The following is a 17,713-nucleotide window of genomic DNA, read 5'->3' as shown; positions in this document are numbered from 1 at the left end:
TGCAAATTTGATTACCTCACTCGTTGTATTTCTTTCCAGATCATTTATAAATATATTGAAAAGTAAGGGTCCCAGTACAGATCCCTGAGGCACTCCACTGCCCACTCCCTTCCACTGAGAAAATTGTCCATTTAATCCTACTCTCTGTTTCCTGTCTTTTAGCCAGTTTGTAATCCACGAAAGGACATCGCCACCTATCCCATGACTTTTTACTTTTCCTAGAAGCCTCTCATGAGGAACTTTGTCAAACGCCTTCTGAAAATCCAAGTATACTATATCTACCGGTTCACCTTTATCCACATGTTTATTAACTCCTTCAAAAAAGTGAAGCAGATTTGTGAGGCAAGACTTGCCTTGGGTAAAGCCATGCTGACTTTGTTCCATTAAACCATGTCTTTTTATATGTTCTGTGATTTTGATGTTTAGAACACTTTCCACTATTTTTCCTGGCACTGAAGTCACGCTAACCGGTCTGTAATTTCCCGGATCTCCCCTGGAGCCCTTTTTAAATATGGGGGTTACATTAGCTATCCTTCAGTCTTCAGGTACAATGGATGATTTTAATGATAGGTTACAAATTTTTACTAATAGGTCTAAAATTTCATTTTTTAGTTCCTTCAGAACTCTGGGGTGTATATCATCCGGTCCAGGTGATTTACTACTCTATAGTTTATCAATCAGGTCTACCATATCTTCTAGGTTCACCGTGATTTGGTTCAGTCCATCTGAATCATTACCCGTGAAAACCTTCTCCAGTATGGGTACCTCCCCAACATCCTCTTCAGTAAACACCGAAGAAAAGAAATCATTTAATCTTTCCGTGATGGCCTTATCTTCTCTAAGTGTCCCTTTAACCCCTTGATCATCTAACGGTCCAACTGAGCTCGAGGTTAGTTAGTCAGGTAAAGTAAATATAGTACATATAGCTCCCTAGGTTTGAATCTGAAGTAATCAAAGGTTAAGGGATTCACCCAGAATCACAGGGAATACCATGGGAGAAATGGGATTTGATCCCTGTGTTTTTTGGTGTAAAGCTTACTCTATGCTTATGGCCAGGGACACAAGAACACTTAGACTCAGTAAAAGTATAATGTATTTTTATTAATAAATATAAGTGTTCTCAGGAGATGCTGGGTACTGGGTGCCCTTAGTCTTACAAACTGACCAGCATCTCTTCGTATACAGGAAGTGATTCATCTTTTATAGATAACATACAATATTATGGAAGCTTCTAGACTTGCGTGACTGCCCAAAGAATCATTTACATAAGTTGTGATGTCAAATGCATGATTAGATCATCCCTAACTATCCCTGATAGGCTTCCCAGGATGTGTAGCCCATTTCCCATGGCTCTCTTTGTTCTGTTAAACTCTTACTGGACAAGACAATCAACACATCTGTAGTTATGTTGATTACAAACTCCTGAGAATAGTGCCTGAAGCTCCCCTGTGGTTTCTTCTTTGTGACCCTATGAATAGGCATCACCTGTCTGGTGCCAGCTTGCCTGCTTCTACAGATATCCAGGGACATTCTGTAAGTCACTCAGAGTCCATTCAGCCCAGGCAGGCCAAAGACACGCAGAGGCTTCTGGGGATTTCCTTCTCCATGTTGGTTTTCTGTTCAGGCATACTTTTCATTGGTTCTCATTCACTCTGCTGCTAGCCACTCGAAGTTCAAAAGTCAAAGGCTAATGTCTAGCTAACTTTTGGAGTTAGCCAGAGAACCCCTAACTTTGAAGTATTTTTCCTGCTCCCTGGCTAAATTTTGTCTGGGAAAATTGCTGCCCACACAAAATGTACCCAGGTAAAAAGAGGCACAGATGACTGGACAAAGTTATTCAGATAAGACTGTCTGGATAAATAGCAGTTACCTGGGGAATTTTATCCATATGTAATCATCAGCACTTTCAGCTGAATAAGTGCTGCTGAATATGTGGGTAAACCTAGTAGGTTTTGTTTATGTTTATTTGTCTTTGATAACCTGTTTTTAAAACAATTTAACAATGTGGCTTACATTATTAAAAACAAAAAGGTTTTGAATATGGACCTCTAGGCTATTTCTCCCCCAAAACCCTAAATCACCCCAATGGGTTTCTATACCTGGGAAGACCATGTCTGAGAAAAGGCCACTCTCATCAATTTGACCTAGAATTTATACCTTTCCAGGACACCTCACAACCAATCAAAACCTACCATAAATGTCACATCTGGCCGGCCTCAGGGTAGACCCACAACCAGCCACACTCATCGAGGCCCAGCTCTTGACGTGGCTCCAACATGGCTCCAATACAGCCAAGCTTTTTCCATTCCCTAGGGTCCTCTTAGGTATGCGGCAATTCTTGAAGGGCCCATGGCAGGAAAAGCCTTGCAGCACCCTTGGATGATGTCATCAGGCCCTGAGTACTTAAGGGCCACTCAGACTGCCTATCTGTGCCTTGGCAACAGGTCTTCATGTTCCTGCAATTTGTGTGGCTCCAGCACTTCTGTTCCTGCATTCCAGACTTGTTTCCAACCCTTCCTCATGCCTGCCTCATCCAGCCTTGCCTCTTCCTTGCTTGATTCTGCCTTGTTGCCCTCACCTCCACTCTCATCTTAATCTTCTGGTATTGACCTTGGCCTCAGACCTTGACAATCCTCTTGCTTGCAGCCTGGACCTGACCTTCGCCTTTGACCTTACCTCATCTGCTGCCTGCTCTGACCTCTAGCCTGCTTCCAGTAATTCCTTTTCTAAGGGTTCACACTCATGACGCTCATCACAACACATCACCCAAAACACCAACACTTAGATGCCTTTATGCCTATTGCCTTTACATCTATCAATAATCATTACCCTGTAATCCAGTATCACACCAAGTTCCATCCAGTGGTCACTCTAATATAGTACAGTTACAAACATTCAAACATTTTTACAACACTGCAGGTAATAGAAACTCCTGGGTCTTCCCCACCCAAAATATCTTGTACTAATAGAATTGAAGAGGACACAAATTTAAGGGTCTTCCCATACTTTCTACCAGACTTCTGGAATTCAATAGCCCCAACAAAGTAGGATAAATTAGGTACCCCAAAGTATGTGGGTGTACAAATGATGAGTTCACAACTTTTGGGGCCCTACCAATGAGAAACTACAGCATAGACGGTTCTTGATCTCCTCCCCTGAATGCAGATATGGTTCCCTCATTGTAGCTTGTCTTAGAAACAGTTTGGCATCACCAAGACACTAGCACGATCAGGCCATCCTTTTAAAGTCAGCAGCCATGGGTAAAGGAAACTGCTGCAGAAGGTCACTGTGAGACTTAAGATTATTTTAAAAGAACTACAGGTCTCTGGCTGAGATTGGGGGAAATATTGACTGTTCAACAATTTCAGTATTACACCATACTGCCTGTATGGGAGGATGGCAAAAAGGAATCCATGGCTGAAGAAAAATTACATGATAGCATTTGCAACGGTTTTGTGGATTGATAAGACCAAATAGGAACTTTCTGGTCTGAACGCTAAATGATATGTGTGGTGTCAAACAAACACAGGACATCATCCTAACACCATCCCTACAGCAAAGTAAGATGGTGGCAGCATTATGCTGTGGGGATGTTTTGCAGTAGCAGGGACAGTGAGCCTTATAAAGATCAAAGAAAAGATGGATGATGCAACATTCAGTCCTGAAGGAAAATCTGTTTTAATCTGCTATGGATCTGGGACTGGGGAGAAGATTCACCTTTCAGCAATACAATGATCCTAAGCACAAAGTAAAAGTAACAATGAAGTGGCTCACTAAGAAGAAAGTAAATGTACTTGAGTAACCTAGTCAAAGACCAGATCTGAATGAAACAGAAAATCTGTGGCAGTACACAGATGATCTCGTCAACTTGAAAGAGTTTAAGCTGTTCTTCCAAGAAGAATGGGCAAAAACTGCACCATCTCACTGTGCAAAGTTGGTAGACACTTATCTTAAATGATTCATGGCTGGTATTGATTCAAAAGGCTGTGAAGCCTTATGCAATCAAGATTTTTTTTTATTCTTAATTACTTTTTGAATATTTCATGATGAAAGTGGTAATATGTTGTGTAGATCAGTGAAACAAACTCCTTCTTTAAATCATTTTTATTTATATTTTTTAGACAGCAGAATATAAGAAATGTCCAAGGGTGTGAAGACTTAACAAGACACTGTAATGATATTATAAAGCACCAGTCCCAATATGAATTCTAGGGGGCATTCTATTATTTACTTTTCTCCAGTCTTACTCTCTGTTCCCTATCTTTTAGCCAGTTACCAAGCCACAATAGGACATTGCCTCCTATCTCCTGATGAGTCTCTTTTGAGGGACTTTGTCAAATGCATTTTAAAAATCCAGATACATTATATCAACCAACTCAACCTTGTCAACATGCTTATTAACCCTTCAAAAAATCTAACAGATTTGTAAAAAAAGGCTTTCTTTTGCTAAATCCTTGATGGCTCTTTCCCATTAATCTGTGTCTATCCAGATGGCCAGTAATTTTATTCCACAGAATAGCTTCTACCACTTTTCCCAATACTGATAGCAAGCTTGCTAATATATAGTTTACTGGATCACTCCAAGAACATTTTTAAATATGGATGTTATGTTGGCCACCCTCCAATCCTCAGGTACTGTAGATGATTTAAATGAAAAGTTAGAGATTACTAGTAAAAAGTCGGTAATTTAATCTTTGAGTTCTCTCAGAACTCTGGGGTATATACCATGCTCCTGGTGATTTGTTTGTCAATTTACTACATCTTCCCTGTTAATCTGACGCAAATTCACTGTGATTTGCTTCAATTACTCTGCATTATTACCCTCAAAGAATGTTTCTGGCATGGGTATCAATAACTGCCCCAGTAAAGACTGAAGCAAAGAATTAATTTACTTTTTCTGCTATGGCTCTGTCTTCCCTGAGCTCCCCTTTTACTCCTCAACCATTTAGCAATCCAACCAACTTCCTCATAGGCTTCTTGATTCAAATATAATTGAAAAAGTTTTTATTTGAGGTTTTTGTTTCTCTGGCAAGTTTCTTTTCAAATTCTCTTTGGGCCTATCTTACTACTGTTTTACATCTAATTTGCTAGTGCTTATGTTCTATCCTATTTTTTTCACTTGGATCCATTTTCCAGTTTTTAAAAGCTATCCTTTTGACTTGATGTTACTTATCTTGATGACCTCTTTCACTTCACCATATAATCATACTGGCAGTTATTTAGTCTTCTTTTTATGTCTTCCAATGAATAGAATATAGTCTGAAGAACTTCCAAGATGGTGTTTTTAAACAACATCCATACTTCTGCAAACTTTTAACCTGTTCTTTTTATTTTTTTTCTTACTAAATTCTTTATGTTATCATCGTCTCCTTGCTTTAGGTTAAATGCTATCACAGTAGTTTTCCTTAATATTCTCTCTTTAGTGATTAATAAATTGGATTGTTATAAACACTGTTCCCAAGTGGCCTCCTCACCATTACTTCTTGCACCAGATCTTGCATTGCAATGAGGATTAGCATAGTCCACTACCTTCTGTCAATTCCTGGATCAACTGCTCCATGAAGCAATCGTGTATGCATCTAGAGACATTAGCTCTCTAGCATGTCCCAACAAGATATTTACCCAATAAATATTGGATTCATTGAAATCTCCTATTATTTTCTTAATCCTTATGACTGTGTTAAATCTTTTTATATTACATTAAAGTAGTTTTCCAATCTTGCTTGTTACTGTATAATTTTGTCAGGAAAAGGGATCACAAGGGATGGTAATAGGACAAGGAGAGGATGAGAAGAGGACCAGGAATAGAGTGAAGAGAAGTTGAGAGGACTGGAGATGGGGCAAGGAGAGGACTGGAAATAGGAACCCTGAAGGAAGAGGATAAAGGTAAGCAAAGGAAGATCAGAAATCTGGGATGGGGGAAGAGGAGAGAAGGGCTCTGGGTATCAGGAAGAAGAGAAGGGAGAATGATTAAAAGATAGAGGATCTGGGATCAGTAGTTGGGGGAGAAGGGAGAGGTAAGAAGGAAGAGAGGTTTCAGAATCTGTGGAATAAATCCAAGATCAAGGAAGATAAACAAATTGCAGGGAGGATGGGGGAAAGGGAAATATCCCTTTGTTCTGGTTCTGCTTCCCCTTGTATCCCCATTCCCTCTCTAACCTCCCACCCTTCACTCTCACAAACAGAAACACTCCTCCCCCCATTTACCCTCTCTCTTATACATATAGGGGCGGATTTTAAGAGCCCTGGGCACCGGTGCGCCTATGTTCAATAGGCCTACCGGCGCGCGCAGAGCCCCGGGACTCGCGTAAGTCCCGGGGTTTTCCGAGGGGGGCGTGTCGGGGGCGAAGCCGAGCGGCGCGCCGTTTTCGGAGCGGGATGCGGCATTTCGGGGGCGGGCCCGAGGGCGTGGTTTCGGCCCGGGGCGGCCCGGGGGCGTGGCCGTGCCCTCCGGAACCGCCCCCGGGTCGCATCTAGGCGCGCCAGCTGCCCGCTGGCGCGCGGGGATTTACTTCTCCCTCTGGGAGGCGTAAATCCCCCAACAAAGGTAGGGGGGGTTTAGACAGGGCCGGGGGGGTGGGTTAGGTAGAGGAAGGGAGGGGAAGGTGAGGGGAGGGCGTTAGCGAATTCCCTCCGAGGCCGCTCCGATTTCGGAGCAGCCTTGGAGGGAACGGAGGTAGGTTGCGCGGCTCGGCGCGCACCGGCTACACGAAATCGGTAGCCTTGCGTGCGCCGATCCAGGATTTTAGCGGATACGCGCGGCTACGCGTGTATCTACTAAAATCCCACGTACTTTTGTTTGCGCCTGATGCGCCTACAAAAGTACGCGAGGGCGCCCTTTTTGTAAATCTACCCCATAGGGGCGGATTTTAAGAGCCCTGCTCGCGTAAATCCGCCCGGATTTACGCGAGCAGGGCCTTGCGTGCCGGTGCACCTATGTTCCATAGGCCTACCGGCGCGCGCAGAGCCCCGGGACTCGCGTAAGTCCCGGGGTTTTTCGAGGGGAGTGTGTTGGAGGCATGTCGGGGGCGGGGCCAATCAGCGTGGCGTTTTCGGGGCGGGACGCGGCGTTTCAGGGGCAGGCCCGGGGGGCGTGGTTTCGGCACGGGGCGGTCCAGGGGCGTGGCCGCACCCGAGGGAACCGCCTCCAGGTCCCGTCCCGGCGCGCTAGAGGCCCGCTGGCGCGCGGGGATTTACTTCTCCCTCCGGGAGGCATAAATCCCCCGACAAAGGTAAGGGGGGGGGTTTAGACAGGGCCGGGGGGGGGGGGGTGGGTTAGGTAGGGGAAGGGTGGGGAAGGTGAGGGGAGGGCAAAAGAAAGTTCCCTCCGAGGCCGCTCCAATTTCGGAGCGGCCTCGGAGGGAACGGCGGTAGGCTGCGCGGTTCGGCGCGCACCGGCTATTCGGAATCGGTAGCCTTGCGCGCGCCGATCCAGGATTTTAGCAGCTACGCGCGTATCTACTAAAATCCAGCGTACTTTTGTTTGCGCCTGATGCGCCAACAAAAGTACGCCAAATCGCGCTTTTTGAAAATCTACCCCATAGCCTAAATAACACCCTCTCTCCTCACCCACCAACAATCCCCCTCTCACCCCTCCTAATCTATCTATTCTTGAGGACTCTCTTTCACACTCATCCCAAGAACTCTTGTTCTAGAGCCTCCTTTTCCATAGAAAGAGGTCTGCCTCCTGTGCATGAGGTATTACATTTTCTCTTTAATATCTCCCCAAAATGACGCTCCAATATGCCACTCCTTATCACCTTCTGATCCCCTCTTTCATCCCTCAAAGATCTTTCAGCCCCTCTTCCCCCATCATAATAATTCCCACTCTCATTCTATTCTCTTTACAACCCCTAATTATCCCTTCTCAAGATCCACCCTTCATCCTGACTCTGATTCACTCTTATCCTCAGTCTTCCCTTACATACTCTCCCTTACATACTCTCCCCCCCCCCCCCCCCCCAATGCCCTCCTTGGATCTCTCTCATACACCCTTCTCATCACCCTTTCTGGCTGGGGTATGAATGCTGAAAATTTAACTTTCTTTAGGAGAGGTTGTTTTTTTGTGTCTCATTTTTCATTTTATTTCATTTAGTTTCAATCTTTCCTTCGTTATTTCCCTTCCTATTCACCGGCCCCCCCATGCCCAGCCTCTCCCCCTTCTGTTTATCATCATTTTACATCTTAGACTTTTGGACCTAAGCATTAGCTTACCTAACCCTGTAATATGCAATTGGTTGTTATCCATATATGTCGTATCATATAACCGGTAACCTTATCACTTTCTGATTTGGTATCCAAATGCTGTTTCCCTTAACCAGTGCCTCAATGGCGTGAGTCCTCTGCCCATTTATTCTCCAGCCCCCCAATCTTCCCCATATTTACTGGAATGTACCCCAATTTTATTTTATGTTCATTTCTGTATTGAAGTTTTTACTCTATTGGTTGTAAATGTTCCTTGTCTCAAATGTTCAAATGTTCTTTGTATCGCTCCCATGCGACTGTTCTGTTGCACTGTAAACCGGTGTGATCTGTATTCTATACAGGAATGTCGGTATATAATAATTTAAAATAAAAAATAAAATTATAGGTCCTGATTTACTAAAGTTTTTCTCCCACTCTGTGTCTATGGGAAAAATGCTTAGTAAATGATGCCTTTTGTTAAACGCCCCGGCCACAGGTGGCTGCGACCGGCTTCTCTCACCTCCTCTTCGGGCACCGGAACCACCGTCGGGATCCGCACGGCGGCGGGGAGACGCCCCCACCGCAAGCCTCTGGCCTCCTCTTGCGGCTCCTGCCGCCGAATCAGTGCTGCACTCCGCGGCAGGAGGCACGACTTCTGATCCCCTCTTCGGGGCACCAGGCCACAAGCCAATGCTCCCAGCAGCTCACTTTGGGCAGGGCTCCTCCTAGGCCACTCTCCCTGAGCATCTTTAAAGGGCCAGTACTGATCAATGCAGCTCAGCCTCCTGGATGATATCAGGAGCCTGGAACTATTTATAGGAGCCTCCTCTTCCTGTTCCTCGACTTGGAAACAAGACTGCTTCGCCTCAGTGGAGTTTTCAGTCCTGTTGTTAGTCGTTAGCCGGACCAACTATTTGGAAAAAATTTTCAATTGATCTAAGACTAGTGCTGAGAAGTGCTGAGGTATCATTTAATAGCTAAAGGACTATTAAAGTTCCAGAAAGTGTCCTGCTCTACCCAGCTTGTCCCAGGTTAAACTGTTTGTTCCTTCCCACCCTACCCCTGGGGTTAGATTTCTAATATAGACTGACTAAATTAGCATTAGCAACAAGATAAATTGGTAAGTTAACAGCTAAGGAAATACCAATCCAAAAATGTACCAATATGAGAACTATCCAATGCAACTGCTGTAGAGCCTTTAATCTGAGGGAAATCATCTGGAGACTTGGAGCTTGCCCGATCTGTGCACAGCTCTCTTCTTTGAAAATGGAGCTGACTGAGGTTAAAGCTCAATTAGCTTCAATTACAAGAATTACACCCACATTGCATTACTCAGAAAATAATTCCCCAACACCAAAGAATAACCAGGAGTCAAGAAAAAGAAATACAGTAGACTCAGGTAGGATAGCACATGTGTCCCACAGTCACCCATTCTTGACAGATGGGAAGCCAACAAGTATACCCCCCCACTCAATCAGGTCATCAAGTAAATCATTAAAAACCAGGATCACGGTGGGCTCTGGTAGAACTAGACCTGTAACAAGGAGACACACACAGTATCAAATGCAACAAGAACATAAAGCCCTCCCTATATTAATAACTGAAGAAGTTCTAGAGAAAAACATTGACGTGTTACCAGAAAAGAGAAAATACCAATGCATGCAGAATTTCAAGATCCATAACCAAAAGAAAAAGCTAATTGAGATGGATAGCTCTGTCATCAATGGCACAACTGCAAAAGGAAAGAGTGAAGTGAATAACAAATCTCAACTAAAGTCTCATAAGGAGTACAGGAAAAGCAATAACCTTAAAGAGAGTACCTGGAAAGCTATGACTACAAATGCTCATAGTTTGGGAAATAAAATCCCAGATCTGCAGGCCCTAATGACGGAGGCAGAACTGGACATCGTTGCTATCACAGAGACATGGTTCACAGAATCTCATGATTGGGACACGGCAATACCAGGCTATAACTTGTTAAGGAAGGACAGAGTGGATAGAAAAGGGGGAGGTGTGGCTCTTTATGTCAGAAATAATATCCAAAACCTGAAATTATTACCCAAACTTTTATAACATGATACTATATACAATACATATAAGACTTGTTATATATGGGATGTGGATTGAGTGTGCCTTCATACGATGCTAAACTGATGTTCAGCTATCGTGTCTGTCAGCCATGTTCAGGCTTCAAAATCATTAGGCACCTCAATATGGTTTTAAATTGATGTTTGTGTCCACTGGTTTGCGTGCTCATCAAATTATTTACTTATATGCAAGCCACTGCTCAACTTATACTTGCGAGTGTGTAGTCGATCTTGTGCTGCCGACACCAAGGCGTTTCGGAGCTGTGCTCCTTCTTCACGGGCTGTGCTTTGGCAAGAAGGACTGCTCAAACACTGTGGCAACTATATAACATGAAAATAAACCATTACTCGACATCCTAAAACTAGTGACATTCTCTGTCACTTCGCAGGGTTGCTCTGATCTGAGTATCGGATACATACTTGTTACGGTGGCTGGACCAAGAACTGTGGACTCCGGCGCTGAGGATGCAGAGAGTATGCTCCGCTATAGGGTACAGAATGCTTTCTTGTTAGCCTCTCAAAGTGAATAAACAATGTCAGTCTGTTCAACCTGCCAGTTACTGATAAGTCAGTCTGTTCAATCTGCCAGTTGCTACAAATAAAGCCTGTGCTGCCTTTTAAGTTTGTTCGGTACTTACTTGTAAACTACGGCTGCCACGTCCTGCTCCGTTTTCTAGCGCGGGAGTGAGGCGGGAAAAAACGCCATTTTTAAAGGGGCTTACAGCTCAGTCTCATGACGTGTAGGGCGGAGATATTGACGTCACACGAGTGGTAGTGACGAGGTGATTGCTGGGTGAGTGCCAATCATACTGTTTTGTCATTAGGATCATGGTATTTTGATTTAATTGTCTGATTCTCTTTTCTTCTTTAAATCATTACACGGGTCACATTTGTCATGTTATGCTCACTGTCTTGGAACTATCCCATTCACGAAAAACTGCGTGCTTGATGAGTGCTAAATGAGTGACATCCACTCAATTTTATCATTGAGTCCGATGGGTTCCAATGCATTCAGGCGGTGAATCCACTGATTTTCTTTCCTGTTGAGTACATTCTCACGATTGCCGCCTCGCCATGATGTATTGACCTGTTCCAGCACTGCCCACTCGAAATCTCCAAAGGAGTGACCTACATCCACACAATGTTGCACCGTTGGTGCCTTTAAGTCTTTGTTGTTTATTCTGCACTTATGCTCTATAAGCCGAATCCGTATTTTCCTCTTAGTCCTGCCTACGTAGATCTTAGGACAGGGGCATTGTAAAACGTATATTACGTGGTCCGAGTTACAATCAACGTCGTTATTTAATTTGACCACATGATCCAAAGACAACGACAAACCTTTTCCTTCAGAAAAAAATCAGCAGAACCAGAGGTCACGAGCTGAGGCTCCAGGGAGGAAGACTAAGAACCAATGTCAGGAAGTATTTCTTCACGGAAAGGGTGGTGGATGCCTGAAATACCCTTCCGGAGGAAGTGGTGAAGTCTAAAACTGTGAACGACTTCAAAGGGGAGTGGGATAAACACTGTGGATCCATCAAGTCTAGAGGGCGTGAATAAAATGGAGGCATTCAAACACTGCACGGAGTGGCAGTAGCCACAGAGGCATTCACGGAGCGGAAGGATGGAGGGCTGCTATTTCCAAAATAAATAAATAAATAAATAAAACAAAACAAAAATAAAAACAGGGGTGGGTAAGAGTATGGGGCAAGGGGGTGGCCTGCTTGTTACAGCGGTTGCTACCCCTAATTGAGCTGGATGTCACTTGGATGCAGATACGGGGCTGCTCTCTAAATTGGGTGGAGGGGAATTAGGGCTGGAGGGTACTGGAAGCCAATAGTAACAGGTGGGAGAGAGAAAAAGGGAAAAAAAAATGGATAAGTGCGTAGCTTGCTGGGCAGACTTGATGGGCCGTTTGGTCTTCTTCTGCCGTCATTTCTATGTTTCTATGTATAGCACAATTTTAAAAAAAAACCTTAAGACATGGTTATATCGGCAAGCCTTTGGCACAGAAAATGATGAGAAATAATAGCAATCATTAATTGGAGCAAGGACAAGCAAACAGTATTCACTAAGTAATGACATGAATGATTAAATGAATGCATGTATGTTTTATTTTTCCTGTAATTTTTTATTTTAAAATTTTAAGATAGTAAGAGTGGAAATACAGTCATTAGAGACATTGTTTGTTTTTAGTTTTGATATTTGTAAAATTGTAAATCATTATGATGGTTATTTCCAAATAGCGGTATATAAATGTTTTTAAATAAATAAATAACTTCTTGGATGCTTCTGAGTCCTATTCCTGCCTTCCGAGTCCTGTTCCTGCCTTCCAAAGTCTTGTTCCTGCTCCTGCTCCCTTCTCTTGGCTCCCACGGATGGATCTTCTGGCTCTTGACCTCGGACTGGCTATTGGTGACTCTCTGGCTTCTGACTCTGGACTAGCTATCGGCAACTCTCTGGATTCCAACCTTGGACTGACTATTGGTGATTATTCCAGCTGTGATTCTACCATCTTCACAGGGGCCCACCTAAGACCAGCTGGCCCCACGCACCCAAAGTCAACTTGTGGGGAACGGGGTTGGTATTGGTGAAGCTTGTTGCGTTCGTGCCTGTTCTTGCCCTCGCTCCACCCTCTCTACCTCTGAGGCGACTCCCTTCCGGTCTGATGGACAGATGCTTCCACGGCTTCTCCTCGCCATTTCTTCCTGGAGTCCCCAGGCTGGCCTGACGCTGCAGATCCGCTATGTTCCAGATGACGTAGGGCGCGCGCTTCAAAGTTTGTACCAGCAAGGGCGTGAACCTCGGGGGAGTCCCCCCCGCCTAGTGACGTCATCTACTTCCAACATAACAGGTCTTTGCTTACGCTTACGTATCGAGTTAGCAAGGGGTTTGATTGCGGGAATCATTCCGATCCGCTTCATCCTCCACTGCTCTGCCTCTTTGAACTTACCAGGGGTACCCGTTCCTCGGGGGCCCCGCTCTCTCCTCTTGTTTTCAGATTGCTAAGACGGGATCCGGTACTCGCTCCTCAAGGGCCTACGTCCCTGAACGCTCAGAAGACTCCCTACTGCCTGGAAGCGATCGTAGACGTGAACATTGTGAGTTTCCTTTCCAGTCGCATATAGGAACCGGTACTCGCTCCTCGAGGGCCCATGTTCCTAGAACTGAAGAATCTCTTCTGTCTAAGACGCTATCGCAGGTACAGAGATCGTGAGTTATTACAGTTGCAGATAGGAAGCGGTACTCGCTCCTCGAGAGCCTATATTCCTAAAACCTTACGAAGGCTCACTTCTATTTCAGAAGCTATTTCATATACAGATATTGAGAGTTCTTATTACAGTTTGCCTAGAATCCATTACAGAGATAATTAACTGTGCGTTACCATCGCTCTCTCAGAGCTGTCCCTGGAACCAGGTACTCGCTCCTCGAGGGCCTAACTCTCTCCAGCAACTGAGCTTTATTATAATCTATGTGAGTGTATCATCTACTTCTGGTTATGTATCCAGCATACCCTGTCTACTCACTATCTATGAGTCTCTCTCTACAGCTCAGCTAACCCGGAGATTGCAGTTCCAGGATCTGAGGGACTTCAGCCCTGCTGGGCACATCAGCTCACTACTGCCACCTCTGGTGGTTCTACTAATAAAGAACTATCTGTGTCTGTCTCCATACTCCAGCCTAGTCGGTGGTCCCTCTCTTGATGTCCTCTTGAGGGCGCTGTCATCTGCCATTGACCCAAGGATTCACCATTCTACATTAGAGTGCTCATCTCTCACACTTCAAGAGCTGAGTACAACAAACTGCTACCTTACAGTCTACCCTCAACTGTTGCTTACATCTTCTTCCTCAGGAACTGTATCATAACCATTTGCTACTTCTTAGAAGGAACCATACAGAGCTTACACCTCCCTCCAGGGAGACTTTCGTATATCAGGTTGCCACTCTGTGCGGGGATTCATAACAGATACTATTTCCTCCTCTCTGGAAGAACAGATCTTGATGGTTGCTGACCTCTCCTTTCTGGGGAGCAACTCCATAGCAACTCCTATTACAGATTGCTACACAGCAGTCCTAATCTATAACAGACTGTTAACTCCTAGCAGACACTCTAACAGATTGATCATTCTGCCTCCTGGGGGGGATAAGCCATAACAGACTGCTAACCCCTCTCTTCTGCAGGAGTCAGATTACAACAGATTGCTACTCCGCCCTCCTGGCGGGGAAATCGATAACAGGAGGAATAGCCTAGTGGTTAGAGCAGTGGAATAGCCTAGTGATTAGAGCAGTGGACTGTGAACCAGGAGACCAGGGTTCAAGTCCTGCTGTTGCTCCTTGTGACCTTGGGCAAGTCACTTTACCCTCCATTGCCTCAGGTACACAAGCTTAGATTGTAAACCCTCTGGGGATAGAGAAATACCTACAGTACCTGAATGTAAACTGGTGTGATATCTCGATTGAGATTGAATGTCAGTATATATAAAAATAAAATAGATAGCTGACTCTGCCTCCCTGGTTGGTTGATCGACAACAGATTGCTAACTCCTCCCCTCTGGAGGAGTAGATCGACAACAGATTGCTAACTCCGCCTCCCTGGCGGGTTGATCACTAACAAAGCTACAGCTGGCCCTGCATCTGCTCAGCCTTGCCTCCTGACGGTAGGGACCTGTGGGAGTCCCTCTTCGCAGGTAGCACCAACTCCTCCTCAGGCAAGAGGTCTACACTCTCCTCCAACAGCACAACAGATTGCCAAGTCCATGGACCTGACAGAGGCCTTTGACCTCCAAGCCATCCCGAGCCTAGCTCAAAGGATCCTTGAGCAGAAGAAGGCCCTAGAAATGCTCGCCTCCGCCGTCAAGAATCTTAATCGGCGATTGGTCTCCGCAGCTTCTATGGTCACCACCATGCCACCAATGCCTATTGCCTCTCCTTTGCTACCGGGAGGTCGCCTGGTGATTCCCTTACCTGCTCATCCCCGCTTCTCGTGGGACCCAAAATCTTGCAGGGGTTTCATTAATCAGTGCAGCATGCACTTCAGCCTACAACCAGCTCTCTTCCCCAAGGACGTCATGAAGACGACTTATATCTTGTCTCTTCTCGACAGGAAAGCCCTAGCCTGGGCATCTCCCCTGTGGGAACGTGCAGATCCAGTTCTGTGGGATTTGAATGACTTCCTGACACTCTTCCACACCGTGTTCGAAGGCCCCACTTGGCAGGCGGCATCCAGGGTGACCCTTTTCCACTTAAGCCAAGGTTCTCGGACTCTGTCAGAGTATGTCATCGAGTTTCGAACCTTGTCCACCGAGCTCCACTGGGATACTAGTTGTCTGAGGGCCATTTTTCTGAAAGGCTTAATTCCCAGAATCAAAGATGAGCTTGCAGCCCATAGGCTACCAGAATCACTAGATGCCTTGATCAAACTCACTGGGCGTATCGACTGGCATCTCCAAGAAAGCTCTTGGGAAGTTCAACTTTCAAGAAAACCCTCCGCTGGCTCCCAACGTTCCCGGCATTCACCTTCCCCAAAGGCCCTCTCGGGCACCCCAGGAACCTCGGCAGAGGAGCCCATGCAACTGGGTCGGGGTAAGTTAACCCCTCAGGAATGCCTCAGGTGCCGGCAAGGCGGCCTCTGCCTCTACTGCGGCGGAGCAGGGCATGTGCTGGTGTCGTGCCCAGTGCATCCGGGAAAATCTCTGGCCTAGGTCCTGAAGGAGGACTGTTCCTAGGCCTTGCCTCACCCCTGCCTCCATTGACATTACTGGTCACCATGACGATGGAAGCCCACGACTTCCATACCCTAGCCCTGGTGGACTCGGGGGTCGGGGGTAACTTTATTATGAAGAGCTTGGTGGAATATCTCCAACTTCCACTTCACCGCTCCCCGTTTCCATTGGTTCTCTCATCTATTCAGGGTGAACCCCTAACAGATTGAGTCACCCACATTATTACTCCCATCCAGATCCGTACTGGAGTGCTTCATGTGGACCACCTTGCCTTCCATGTTCTTGATCGGGCCATACATCCTATTGTGTTGGAACTTCCCTGGCTACAATTACACTCCCCCCAATTCAACTAAAATTGGTCCGCTGTGGACCGGCCTTTCAAAGCACCTGCCTCGATCCTGTTTCTCCTCTATGATGCTTGACTGCGACAGCCCTTCCACTTGGTCTGCCGCCGCAATATGCCTCGTATGCAGACATCTTTTCCAAGAAAAAGGCTGAGACCCTACCACCTCATCGGTCCTTCGACTGTGTGATCAATCTGCTACCCGGTACCGAGCCACCCTGGGGGCGCACATATCCTCTTTCACCTATCGAGACCCAGGCCATGTCTCACTACATCCAAGAAAAACCTGGACTGAGGATTCATCCGCAGGTCCACCTCCCCAGCTGGAGCTGGGTTCTTTTTCGTGGGCAAGAAGGATGGGATGCTCTGCCCCTGTATTGACTACTGGGGACTGAACGCTATAACACTCAAGGATCGCTACCCACTCCCCTTAATTTCAGAGCTCTTCTATCGACTTCAGAGGGTGCGGGTCTTCACCAAGCTGGACCTTAGGGGAGCCTACAACTTAATCCATATCAAGGAAGGCGACGAGTGGAAGACGGCCTTCAATACCAGGGATGGGCACTATGAGTACCTAATTATGCCCTTTGGTCTTTATAACGCCCCAGCCGTCTTCCAAAATCTCATGAATGAAGTCTTCTGAGATTTACTGTATCAATGTGTCATCATCTACCTCGATGACATCTTAGTCTTCTCCAAATCTCTCTCTAGCCACAGCCAAGATGTCTCCCAGGTTCTCCAATACCTTCGGGAGAACAGGCTCTTTGTCAAACTCGAAAAATGCGTCTTCAAGCAAGAAGCTCTCCCATTCTTGGGGATATATCGTCTCTAACCAAGGGTTTCGCATGGATCCTCAGAAGCTAAAAGCCATTCAAGACTGGCCTCAGCCTTCCAGCTTAAGATCTCTACAACAATTCTTGGGCTTCGCAAACTACTATCATTCTTTCATCTTCAACTACGCCTCTCTCATGGCCCCTCTGACTGCCCTGACTCATAAGGGGGCTGACCCTAAGCACTGGTCTCCCAACGTGGTCTCCACTTTTCTCCGCTTGAAGGAAGCATTCCTCCTCGAGCCCTGCCTCCATCACCCAGACCCATGACACCCTTTTATTGTCAAGGTGGATGCTTCCACTGAAGGAGTTGGGGCTGTCGTCGGCCAATACACCACCAACCACACTCCTGCTCCTTTCTCTTACGCCAATTCTCTGCAGCAGAACATAATTACGCCATTGGTGATAAAGAACTCCTCATTATCAAGATAGCTTTTGAGGAATGGCGCCCCTGGTTGGAGGGGGCCCAGCACCAGATTACAGTCTACACTGACCATAAAAACCTAGAGTATTTGCATTGGGCCCAACGACTCAATCTACAACAAGCCC

The 17,713-nt window shown here is 45.8% G+C and overlaps 1 long non-coding RNA gene across 1 annotated transcript; it reads right to left on the bottom strand.

Annotated features, from left to right (window-relative positions):
• Positions 1-10,537: 10,537 nt before the first annotated feature.
• LOC115080926 lies at positions 10,538-10,955 on the bottom strand. Its single transcript, XR_003853705.1, has 3 exons — positions 10,910-10,955; positions 10,692-10,755; positions 10,538-10,592 (listed from the first exon to the last, which is right to left on the bottom strand). It is a non-coding gene; the product is annotated as an uncharacterized LOC115080926 (long non-coding RNA).
• Between the last annotated feature and the right edge of the window lie 6,758 nt (positions 10,956-17,713).

Source organism: Rhinatrema bivittatum, chromosome 1 (assembly GCF_901001135.1).
Source record: "Rhinatrema bivittatum chromosome 1, aRhiBiv1.1, whole genome shotgun sequence".
In the NCBI taxonomy this organism is placed as follows: Eukaryota; Metazoa; Chordata; class Amphibia; order Gymnophiona; family Rhinatrematidae; genus Rhinatrema; species Rhinatrema bivittatum.
The sequence above is the reverse complement of the archived record's forward strand: the minus strand, read 5'-3'. Positions and strand labels throughout refer to the sequence as shown.